Source organism: Macrotis lagotis, chromosome 3 (assembly GCF_037893015.1).
Source record: "Macrotis lagotis isolate mMagLag1 chromosome 3, bilby.v1.9.chrom.fasta, whole genome shotgun sequence".
Classification (NCBI taxonomy): domain Eukaryota; kingdom Metazoa; phylum Chordata; class Mammalia; order Peramelemorphia; family Peramelidae; genus Macrotis; species Macrotis lagotis.
Window position 1 is genome coordinate 190990220 of NC_133660.1, and position 13825 is coordinate 191004044.

Consider the following 13825-nt stretch of genomic DNA (forward strand, 5'->3'; position numbering starts at 1 on the left):
TGCAATAGATGGTATTAGAATCTTTATTATCTGAACAAATGCAGAGCCCTTCACACCACTGCTTTGGCTGCCTTCATGAACATTGAAATAAATTATTCTCATCTATTCAATTCACTGAGATAAGTCTTCACATGCTTAAAGTAGATATTATCCAAATTCACTAAGGATTAAGGTTTGCTAGTTATCATCAACCTTGTTTAGCCCATCCTGAGAGATGGTTTTACCTAAGTGTGACTACTGTGTATATTACATTATTTTGGAGGCACGGGTCAGTTGGATGACAGGATGCCAACAAAATTGGAAGATAAAAACTGAAACGAGCTCAGCAAGCCCCTCACACAAGGAATTCTATTCCTCCATGAATAACCCATATACTCCAACAATTACTCTCTAGGGGAGTGAGGAATGTATTTGATTAAAGGAGCATCTAGTCTTTTTAATTTGATTTATTTTTAAAATGACATGTAAAACTTAAGTTCAACATTCAGTTTTTAAGATTTTGAATTCCACATTTTTCTACTTCCATCCCTGTCCTCTTCTTCCCCTTGAAAGCAAGTAATCTGATATAGACTATCAATGTACAATCATATTAAACACATTTCAATTAGTCATGTTGTTAAAGAAGAGTTAGAACAAAAGGGAAAATCATGAATAAGAAAAAATAACATAAAACAAGTTTTAAATAGTAAAAATAATACCCTGGTATGCATTCAGATTCCTTAGTACTTTCTCTGGATCTGGATGTTATTTTTTATCAGAAGTCTTTAAAATTGTCTGATAATTCTACTCCTGAGAAAAGCTAAATCCATCATAATTGATCATCACACAATATGATTGTCATTGTGTACAGTATTCTGGTTCTGCTCATTTTATATCAGTAATTACCCATGTGAACCTTTCTATATACTTTTGAAATTCACCTGTTCATAATTTCTTTTATAATAAAATAGTATTCCATTACATTTATATATTACAATTTTTCACCTGTTCCTTGATTGATAGGTATACCCTCAATTACCAATTTTTTGCCATTATAGAAAAAGATACTACAAATAATTATATATATATATATATATATATATATATATATATATATATATATATATATATCTTGGTCTCCCCCCCCCCTTTTTATTATCTCTTTTAGATACAGAGCTATTAATGGTTTTGCTGGAATAAAGGATATGCACAAAGTTATATCTTTTTGGACATAGTTCCAAACTACTCTCCAGAATGGCTGGATCAGTTTACAATTCTTTACTCAGTGCATTAGTGTTGCAGTTTTATATCCCCTCCAATATTGATTATTTTTTTTTCTTTTTAACATGTTAGTTAATCTGATAGTTGTGAGGTGATACCTCAAAATTGTTTTAATATACATTTCTCTAATCAATTATTTAGAGTATTTTATATGACTCTTGATAACTTTATGTTTTCATCAGAAAACTTACTATTTATGTCCTTTAATCATTTATCAGTTGGAGAATGACTTGTATTATTGGAAATTTGACTGAGTTCTGTGTATACTTTAGAAATGAATCCTTTATCAGAAATGCCAGCTGAAAAAATTGTTTCCCTAGTTTTCTGCATATGAAGCCTCTAGTCTTGACCATTTTCATTTCGAAAGTTAAGAAACAGAATTATAGCAGAAAAGTAGAAGAATTTCTATAGATTTTACCTGTTCTATAAAATCATAAAGGAACCTCAATAAGAAATAATTTTAAAATATTTTCCTGATAATATAAGAAATGAAAACATTGTTAAAAGTGGGGAATCTTTGGACATTTGAAGATTAATAGGAGTTATTTTCAAATGGTCAAAGAAAAATTTCTTTAGTTGGATTACTGTGGCAGTGGGAGGTAAATGTTGTTTCTTTGTTTTATTCTTATCTCCCTTCAGTGTCTACAGCAGGACTCTGTGAACAGCAGAGACATAATAGAAGTTGGTTAATTAATTCAGAATGTTTTCCTAGAAAGGCATAATTTTAGTAGGTCTCTCAGGAGTTCAAGAGAAAATTAAGATATTTAATTTTCAAACACTATAAGGTATTCTTATTGTAAATAATATTGAAACAAATAAAACTGCCTAGCTTATAATGGTAGTCTATATTTAGATTTTTTTACACCAAACTGAATAAGAGCTTGGAATTCCTGAATCAGACCCATCTGCTCACAAAAATATAAAGTTCACGACTCATGGAATGTAGGTTGAACAATCAAATAAAAACTTTTTTTGGTTAATTAGAACATGTAAATTTCAGGGTCCTTCTTTTCCTACTGACTGATCAATAGTGCAAATCCAGATAACAATTTATGGGGTACATTCTTCCAGATTTCTATTATCTTTTATGTTATCTGCCAGCAGGAAAAGCAAACTGAAGTATGATATTTCATTTTCCTTTCTGTTCCTGCTATTGAGCAACTGAAGGTAGTCAGCCCCAGGATATCACAATTCCATTATAATAGCTTTACTATGATTAAAGCTTCTGCGAAAGTTTCATTAATGTAACCATAAATTTATTGGAAGTCAAAATGGAATATTTTGTTTTCTATGTGTTTATTAACTAATGTTTCAATTTTGTTCATACTAAAATGTTCTGTTTTTGAAACATTTTTATGGTATTTAAAACAAATTTTTGTTATTTCCCAGGACATTTAAAATTGGGTAACATATTTTCTCACAAATTATATTAGTCCAAGTATTATTGATGGCTTCAGGGATTGATGCAATTACTTTCAAAACAAGAGAGAACAATGTTAGAAAGTTATGGTCATTTGAACTCAATCAGGTAGAAGAAAATTTATTCATTTAATTTTCTATTTAAATGAGATTAGATACAAAATGTGGCACTTATACATTTGAGGAAAACATTGGAAATTGGTCACATCATCATTCATATTCATGCAAGAGAAAAAGGAAATCATAATATGCAACTGGCAATCAAAATGTCTATGCAAATATAAATAGCATATTTTCCAAAATCAGAAATTCCTATACTTCCAGGATCCCTCCTATAAGGACTGTCCATGTATCAGTCCAAAATCTATTTTAAAAGTTTGCAAGTATTTGTTTAAATTTATGTTCTTTAGAAATTTGTAAAATCATATTTAGACTTCAACTAATCAAGAAGCATCCAAAAGTTAGAGACTAAACTCTCATATATTCACCTCCCTTGCTTAACTTCTAGGTAATTAATTGGGGTTCTGATATCTCATATGTAAAATATCTACCTAAAGTCTTAATATAATAGTTTAAAACCAGTGAGATTTTTTTAATGCTTTATGTGCTTTAATATTTAAAAAATAAAATTTGCATACCTTATTAATTAGCATCTAGTTCACATAGCAGCCAGTGTGGCAGACATGGAGGAAGGAATAATTGAGTTGAAATTTGATCACAGACATTTACTAGCAGGGTGTTCATGGGCAAGTTTCCTAAACTCTGTTTTCCTCAGTTTACATATCTGTAAAATGGGAATAATAACACCTAGTTCAAAAGATTTCTGTGAGGATCAAATGAGAAAATATTTACAAAGCATTAAGCTTATTATCGGAAAAAAGAATAGGTATATAATGAATGCTGATGTATTAGTTATTATTGTGATCATATTTCCATAATAATTCTGTCATATACTGACCACAAATATAATTATACTTATTTGACAGATGAAAATGAGTCACAGAAAGTTTATGAAATTTAGCCAGATTTCATAGACAGGAAATGTCCAGAGTAGGATTAGATTCAACACTCTTTTTCTGAAGGTCCAAAATGTTTGTTTGGTTGTACTGCTTCTTTATCACTATTTTTGATAATAACATAAATTAATCATATCACTTTCTATATTTTCTTAAAAATTCATGCTGTGCAAACTTTCTTTAATGAATCATTATAAATATGTTTGCTAAACAAGTATTTCTTTATAAGCCTGGATCTGAAAATATTTAGAGGTTAACAAAGAACAACAAAAATGTCTAATTTGTTAGTTGATTGGAGAAAAAACATGTTTTTAGAAAATAGAAAATTAAAACTACTGTATTTGAAATCAGAAATCTGGATGCTTATCCTGGTTTTCTTAATTTATTACTTTTGTCAGATTAATGAATTGATCCCTCTGGCGTCTCAGTGGATTGTGAGAATTCCAACATTTGAAGTGGCATGAGTGTAGATCTGGAGTCAAAGTATAGATACAAATAAGGGTTTAAATCTGGCTTCTATTATTTATTCGGTCAAATTCCATGAAGTTATGATACCTTCAGGCTCAAAATTGTAGATTCAACAATGGAGTAAATGGGAAAAGTACCACATGTTCAAAAATATTCATAACAGCTCTTTTAGTAGTGGCAAAGAATTGGAAATTGAGAGGAAGCCATCAATTGGGGAATGGCTAAACAAGCTATGGTTATAAATACTATGGGATATTATTGTTCTATAATAAGCCATAAATGGTCAAACTCTAGAAAAGCATAGAATGAATTACAGGATCTGATGTTGAGAGAAGGGAGGAGAACCAAGAGAACATTCTACATATTAACAACAACCTTGATGGAAGCAGCACCTCTCAGCAATTCAGAGAGCAAGGATAATGACAGTTGTATTAGATGGGCTATGAACAATGCTATCCTCATCCAGAAGAAGAGAAAAAAAACAAAAAAACCTTGGAATCTGATGAACACTTTATAAAAATTATCTCTTATGTATCTCTTTTTCCTTGATCCTAATTCCTCATACCAAAATTAACTAATCTGTAAATATGTTTATAAAAAATATGTATGTACAATGCTAATATGACTGTTGCCACTGAGGGGAGGGTGGCAGGAAGGGAGGAAGGGAGGATGGAAGGAAATTTTGTGACTTAAAAGTGTAAATGTACATATGGATAAAAAAATAAAGATGCCAGTCAAAAAAATGGGGTTTGAGTACAGAAGAAACATCATGAAGCATCTACTATGTACTGTGTCAATTGTTTTACAAATATCTCATTTGATTAGCATATATATATATATATATGTGTGTGTGTGTGTGTGTGTGTGTATAATTATATTTACGTATCAAACTGGTCTGCTGGTTATATTATTTTTCAAAATTGCCAGTGACTTAAAAGACAATGGGACTATCATGGTGGATAGAAGCAAAAAAAGTACTTCCTCAAGTGAATATTGACCAAAAAAAAGGAATATCAGGTCTCAGATGTTTGACAGCTACATTAATATCATGAAAACTTAAAAGAGCTGGAGGAATAACTTTACAAGGTGATATAATATTTAAATGGGAGATTTATGGAAGGAAACAGTCAAGACTCAGAGAAGATAGGAAGGTGTGTATAAGCCACCTTATGCACCACTGGAGGGATTCTTCACACTAGTGAAATGACAAGTTCTTCAATATATCAAAATGTTACATTTCCATAATTAAAGGGAAGGTGAAACTACTTAGACTAGCAAAATATAGAGGTATATTGAGAATCTTTGCCCATCAATAAGATTGCTTTGTTTGTTATTTTATCAAGCTTCAACATGGAATGATTCCTATGTGAAAGAAATCTGTTATCACTTTAGAAACCTTTCCTTCTGCGCACAAATGTTTATAAATTCAAAGAGCTATATATTGCTTTTTAAGCAGCATGCACACAACTCCTAATTGGCATCAGTAGGAGTACTGTGAAATCAAGGTCAGAATAAGGCAAAGCAATAGAATTCCTGATGTACTATGTTTGGAAAAGGATAATGTAGACAGTACATTTGTATTGTCACACCTCTTTGCTATTTGCTTATGTTTCTATGACCCCTTTCCTTCAAGGAGATTAAGGCATATTGAAAAACTGAAAGTGACACTGCATGTCCATCACTTACACTATGCTCTTTAGAACATCTGTTCTATGATAAAACAGTTTCCCTTCTTCCTCAGTATCTCCCTCTTACATTCCTTTGACTTTCTCTATTAAAGACTGGTACTTTCCAAAGGATAAGATGTTTGCTATTTCCATTTCCATGAATCAAAGGGTTGAGAGCTGCTCTATGATATTTCTAGATATAGGTTCTTCTTCTGGAAATCATCCTTTTCCCTTCAAAGTTCATACATACAATTATTTCAAATTATATCTCCATCTTTCAGTCTTCAAAATTATGTTTCATTTTTTATAAATATTAATTTTATTGCTATGTTTTCCATACCGTAATTTTTCCCTTTACTTTCCTCTGTTTAAAGACCATGCCTTATATAAAGAACTATGAGACAAATGAAAGCAAAGAAAAAACCCAACAAAATCAATCTATATATCAAAAAGTTTTAGTATCGTATTCAATATTTCACACCATTGTACTTATGAGAAAAATGATTGGTTTTACTGCTTGAGAAAAAAAAAAATATTTTTTTTTATTTTTTTTTGCAAGTTAAGTGGCTTGCCCAAGGACACAGCTAGGTAATTCCACCTAGTCACCCTAAAATATGCTTTTTAAATCCAAACTTATATGATTAAATTTTGTCCATATCCACAATATCCCTTGATATTGGTATTTATGGAATACCAGAAAAAACAAAAAAAACCCCAAAAAACAAATTTAGACCAAATGAGTAAAAAGAAATACAAAAGGCAAATGAGAAGACTACCTTAAGAAGAATTGGCCAGCTGTAAAGGAAATAAAAAGTTCTCTGAAGAAAATAATTACTTCAAATGCAGAATAGAATTAAAGGAAGTATATGACTTTGTGAGAACTCAGGAAGAAATAAAAATATATTTTAAAAAACCAAAATTAGAAGAAAATGTGAAATATCTCATTGGAAAAACAACTGAACTTGAAATAAGATTCAGGAGAGATAATTTAAAAATGGCTGGGTTACTTCAAAGTCATCACCAGGAAAACAGTCTAGATTTCATTTTTCAAGAAACAATATAGCAAAATTGCCATGAGATCCAAGAAACAGAAGATGAAATAAAAATTGAACACCTCCTGAAAGATATCCCAAAAGAAAAACTTCCAAGAATATTATAGCTAAACTACAAAACTATCAAGTAAAAGAGAAAATACTAAAATCTAGCAGAAATTACCATGGCTCTGTAATCAGAATTACACTGCATCTGGCAACATCTACACTAAGGGTTCATGGGGCTTGGGAGCTGATATTCCATAAGGCAAAAGATCTTGGTTTACAACAGAGAATCAACTACCAAGCAAAATTGAACATCCTCTTTTAGGGGAAAATATGGACTTTCAATAAAACAGGGAGCTTTCAAAATTTCCTATTGAAAAAACCACAGTGAACAGAAAGTTTGATCTCTAAGTACAGGACTCAGGTGAACAACAGAGGTAGTGGACAAGAAGGAGTAACTATGGAAAATGTAATTATGTTGAACTGCTTGTATTCCTGCATGGGAAGAAGATACTGATAACTCATATGAACTTTTTCATTTATAAAAGTACTTAGAACGAGTGTGTATCTATCTATCTATATCTATATATTTATATATATATATATATATATATATATATATATAGGAGGTGAATATAATGGTATGATATAGTAAATAAATGGAGTCAATGGGTGATAAAGAAAGTACTGGAAGGAAAAGAAAGGAGAGAAAGAGAGAAAGAAGGGGCTAAGATATTTCACATAAGAGTTAAGAAAAAGCTTTTACAATTGAGAGGATCAGGGAAGGCAAGGAGGAGTAAGTGAGCCTTCATTCTAATCAGAAATGACTCTGAGAGGAAATAACACACACATTTAATAGGGTATAGAAATATATTTTCCCCTATAGGAAAACGAGGGGGAAAAGATGGGATTGGGGAAATGGGGAAAGGGGTGAGTATGTGATAGAAGAGAGGGGAGATCTTAGGAGATGGTACTAAGATAAAACACCTTTCTGATCAGGGACAGGATGAAAGGACAGAGAGAATGGAATAGATGAGAATGGGGAGGAATAGAGTGGAAAGAAATACTGCTAGTGATAGAAATTGTGAGAAAAATATGGAATTAACTTCTCTGATGGCTCTGGTGACTATGATGGGAAAGTCAACTCATCCTAGAGAGAGAATCATTGGAATCTGAATATAGACAGAAGTACAATTTTTTTCTTTTGATCTCTTACTATACTTGAGGTTTCTCATCTTTTGGGGGGGAAGTGGGATATATGCTTACTCTCACAACAAGATTATTGTAATAATATAAAATAAATAAACAAAAAATAGTGTTTTTAACCAATTACATGTAAAGGTAATTTTCTTTTTTTAAAAAAAAAATATTTATTTAAGGCAATGGGGTTACGTGTCTTGTCCAAGGTCACATGACTAGGCAATTATTAGGTGTCTGAGGTCACATTCAAACTCAGGTCCTCCTGATTCCAGGGTCAGTACTCTATCCACTGTGCCACCTAGCTGTCCCTTAAAGGTAATTTTAAACAAGCATTTTTGTAAAATTTTGAGTTCCAAATTGTTGTCCTTTCTATTTCCTCCTCCTTCACCAAAATAGCAAACTATGTGATACTGGTTTTAAATACACGATTTCATATAATGAAAGAAGAAGCAAAACAAAGGAGAAAAAAATGAAAAATCACTAATTAAAAACTGAAAAAATTATGTTTTTATCTGCATTCAGATTCCATAGTTCTCTCTATGGATGTGAATGGTATTATCCATCACATCTTTTGGAAATGTGCTTGATCATTGTATTGATGAGAATAACTAGTTTATCATATTTGATCACATCATGTTGCTGTCAATGTAAATAGTGCTCCTCTGATTCTGTTCACTTGACATAGGATCAATTTATGTAAGTCTTTCTAGAATTTTCTGAAATCTATCTGCTCATTTCTTAGAGAACAATAGTATTCTTTCATATTTCTGCATGCAAATTTGTTCAGTCATTTCCCAATTGACAGTTATCCCCTTAATCTGCAATTCTTTGCCACCACAAAAAAAAAAGTTGCTATGAATATTTCTGTACAGGTAGTTCCCTTTCCCTTTGTAAAGATCTACTTGAGATAAAGACATGTTGGTGACAATGCTCTATCAAAGAAAATGCCCAGCCCTATTGTTCTTTGAACATAATTTCAATTTGCTCTCTAGAATGGTTGGATTATTATTATCCGCAAAATGCAGCAAAACTGTGCAAACATTTTGATCCAGCTATACCACTACTAACTATATATATATATATATATACATATATATATATATATATGTATATATATACATATATATATATGTATACTGAAGAGATCGTGAAAAAGGGTCAAAATTTCACATACATAAAACTGTTCATAACAATTCATTTTGTAGTGGCAAGAATTGGAAATTGAGGGGATGGGACTTAAGGGGCAGAGCCAAGATGGTGGCATGATGCTAACATGCTCCCAGAGCTTTCCCCTACCAAAGATAAATAGAAATTGAGGGGATGCCCATCAATTGGCAAAGGGCTGAACAAATTTTGCTATATGCATGTGATGAAACCCTATTGTTTTATAAGAAATCCTGAAGGATAGGATTTCATAAAAGCTTGGAAAAACTTGCACGAATTGATGCCGAGTGAAGGAGATGAACCAGATTATTATACATACTAACAATAACATGGGGGTAATAATCAACTGCTATGGATTTGCTCATTTCAGGAGTACAATAATAAAAGATAATTTCAAAAGACTTATGATAGAAAATACCATCCTTATCCAGAAAGGAAACTGTGAATTTTTAAATGAAGACTAAAACTTATTATCTTCAATTTTTATAAGTTATCTTATGTATTGTCATTTTATTTGCTCTAATGTTTTCTTCTGTTCAGATTTGATTCTGCTCAACTAACATGCTCAATATGGATCAATTATTTAGTATGGTTATAAATGTAGAGCCTATATCAGATTGTTTTCTGCTTGGGAGAGGGGAGAGGGAAGAAAGGGAGGGCAAAAATGCAAAACAAATAACCATGTCAAAAACTGATTGCTAAAAACTACTATTGCTTGTAGTTGGAAAAACAAGTAAATCACATAGTAAAAAAAAGAATGGTTGAATCATTTTATAACCCCCAGTAATACATTAGTATCTAAGTTCCTTTCAATATTGATCATTTTGCTTTTTTGATTTATGAGCCAATCTGATAGTTGCGAGACTGCCTTTCTCTACTCAATAATGATTTAGAGCAATTTTTCATGACTATATATTCTTCATCTGAAAATTGCCTGCTCGTATTCTCTGACCCTCTATCAATTTTGGAATGACTTGAAATTTTAGAAATTTGACTGCTTGCTGATTCTTGTCCTTCATTATCAAAGAAGGTCAAAATGACACGCTATGGTTGAGACTAATTGCAGTATGTCCTACTGTGGCCTTGAAGACCAATATGAGTTCAGATTGCTCTACCACAGGTTGGGCACAAATAATCCATGTGAACACCTGGGGTGGGTTCTCTCAACTTATAAATGTTGCATTTCTTTTGAACTGCTTCCATTCTGCCTTCCTCATAGAGTGCAGTCCTCACTGATTAGGGCACACCATGTTGGGCAGTCCTGTGCCAGTGTCTCCCATGCTGTACAATCAATTCTTACTTTCTTCAATGAGACCTTCAGGGTGTCTCAGTATTGTTTCTTCCCTCCCCCTTCTGAGTGCTTTCTCTGTGTGAGTTCTCCATAAAATGTTTTATTTGTTTGTTTGTTGGTTGGTTTGTTTGTTTTGGCAGGCATAAGTCTGGTATTCTGACAATGTGCCCAACCCTTTACAGTTGTACTTTCTTTAGTAACATTGGAATGCTAGGCAGCTTAGCTTGAAAATGGACATTAGAGTCTTGTATTTTCTGCTGACCAGTGATCTTGAGAATGTTCCTAAGAATTTAAATGGAAGCAATTCAGTTTCCTGACATGGCACTGGGAGACTGTCCAGATTTCACAGCCATACATCAATGAGGTTAGCACAATGGCTCTGTAGACCTTCAGTTTGTTAGTCAATCTAATACCTCTTCTCTCCCACACTTTCTTTCAGAGTCTCCTAAATACTGAACTAGCTCTGACAATGCGTGTGTCAACCTCATTGTCAATATATACCTCCCTGGAAAACACACTGCCAAGATAAGTGAACTTGTCCACAGTAATCAACACTTCTCCATTTGCTATAATTGATGGCTCCACATATAGATGATGTGGTGCTGGCTGATGGAGCATCTGTGTTTTTCTTGGTGTTAATTGTTTGACCAAAATTATTCTAAGCAACAGAGAACTGATAAATATTTTGTTATATCTCAGCTTCAGAGGCTGCATTGAGAGCACAATCATCTGCAAACAGAAGGTCATGCACCAACTCTCCCTCCACTTGGGTCTTGGCTTTTAGCCTTTTCAAGTTGAAGAATTTTCCATCAAATGAAGTAGCTCACCTTAACACCATATTCATTCTCAGTGAAGGCATTTGATAACATGACTGAAAACATCATGCTAAAAAAAGTATGTGAGCATGGAGATATTGTTTTACTCCATTGGTGATGGGAAATCTGGAGAGCATCTACATATTTGGGAAATGAGGCTTTTATAAGAAATGTTGGCTGTAAATTTGTTTTGCAGAATTTTGCTATTTTTAAATCATGACTGTATTCATTGTATTTGTGCAAAGCATTTTTAATTTAATGCTACCAAAATTCTGCATTTCATTTCACAGTGTTCTCTATCTCTTGTTTAATCATAAACATAAATGATTTCTTGCTCTCCAACTTGATTTATGGTATTGCCTTTTGTGTCTATATTCTGTACCCATTTCATCATCTTCTTCACTTAGGGTGATATGTTGGTATATGCCTAGTTTCTGCCAAAAGTTTTCCAGTTTCCTTGCAATTTGTCAATTAGTGAATTCTTATTGCAAAAGCAGGCATAATTAAAATGTTCCAAAATATTCATAGCAGCTCATTTCTGTAGTGGAAAAGAACTGGAAATTGAGGGCATATTTATCAATTGGGGAATGGGTAGACAAGTTATATTACATGAATACTATGGAATAGTAAGAAACAATAAATTGTTGGACTCTAGAGAAGCATGGATGGAGTTACAGGATCTGATGCTGAGCAAAGGGAATAGAACCAAGAGAACAATGTACACATTAACAATAACAAATGTTGTAAGATGATTAACCTTGATGGAAGCAACCCCTCTCAGCAGTTGAGAGAGCTAGGACAACCATAATAGATGAGCTATGGACAATGCAATCCCTTTCTAGAAGAAGAAAAACAAAACAAAAAAAAAAAAGAAAAAGAAAAAACCCTTCAGAATCTGGTGAAGACTTTATTAAAAATATCTCCTATGTATCTCTCTCCTTTAATCCTAATGCCTCACACAGAAAATGACTAATCTGTAATCATGTTTATAACAAATATGTATGTAAAATATTAACCTGATGTTGGACTTTTAGAGAAGGGGAGTGGGGGGATGGAAGGAAATTTTGTAACTTAAAAATACATATAAGCATATGGATGAATATTGAAAAAACTTTCATAACATGCATTTGGAAAAATAATATATCAATTTAATAAATAAATAAATAAATATCATCCAAATATAAAAAAAAATTGTCCTTACAATCTAGTTATACACACACGCATATATATATATATATATATATATATATATATATATATATATATACACATATATATTTCTTCTAAAAGTTCAAATAATAATATAATGCTTAGCAGGCATATAACCTGTCTATATAGAGAAAATACTTTAACTTTATTGAATCCTTTTTATTTTCTCTTCCAGGTTTATGTTTTCATACTCCTCTACAGTCTTTCATTTTAGTGCCAGATTTTTCTATTTCACTATGGTCTTTACACCAGGAATGCTTGAAAATTTTCTATTTCATTAAATATATTTTTATGTTTAAATATTATATTCAGTTTTGCTTAGTAGGTTATTCTTGGTTGTAATTCCACTCTTTTGCCTTTTGGAATATCATATACCAAATCCAGGATTTTCTAGCTCATATATCAGTGGCATTACAATTCCAGAGCCTCAGAACAGCTTAGATGTTCTGGAGTATCATACATCAATGCTTCATGGAATGTACTGGGAGCAAGAGAAAGGAGAGAAAGAAGAGGCTAAGATATTTCACATAAGAGTCAAGAAAAGGCTTTTACAATAGAGTGGATCAGGGGAAGGCTAGGGGGGAGTGAGTGAGCCTTCATTCTAATCATAAATGACTCTGAGAGGGAATAATACATGTGTTTAATAAGGTATAGAAATCTATCTTATCCCAGAGAAAAAATGAGAGAAAAGAAATGGGATAAGGAGGAAGGGTTGGAGGGAAGGGGGCGGAGTGATGGAGGAGAGGACAGAGAGTGGGAGAGGGTACTCAGATATAACACACTTCTGAACAGGGACAAGATAAAAAGAGAGAGAGTGGAATAAAGGAGAGTGGGGAGGTATAGAGTGGAGGGAAATAGAATTAGTATTAGCAACTGTGGGAAAAATACTGAAGCAACTTCTGTGGTGGACTTATGATAAAGAAGGCAATTCATACTAGAGACAGAGCTCTTGGAATTTGAACACAGACTGAAGTATACTTTTCTTTCTCTCTCTCTCTCACTATTCTTGAGGTTTCCCTATCTTTTTTTGTGGGGATGGGGCATTATGTTTACTCTCATAACAAGATTATTGTAATAATATAAAATAAATAAACCAAAAGAGTTGCTAAAAAAGGAACTTAAAGTTGCCACCTTAAGATGTTTAAACTTAGGTAATATAGGAGAATAGTTACTTGATGAATCCTTAATGAAAGAGAGTAGTATTTCAGATTTTAATGTCATATCTTCTTTTAATCCCTGAAAGAATAGCTAGCAGTTGGATATTTGGTTTTCAATCAAT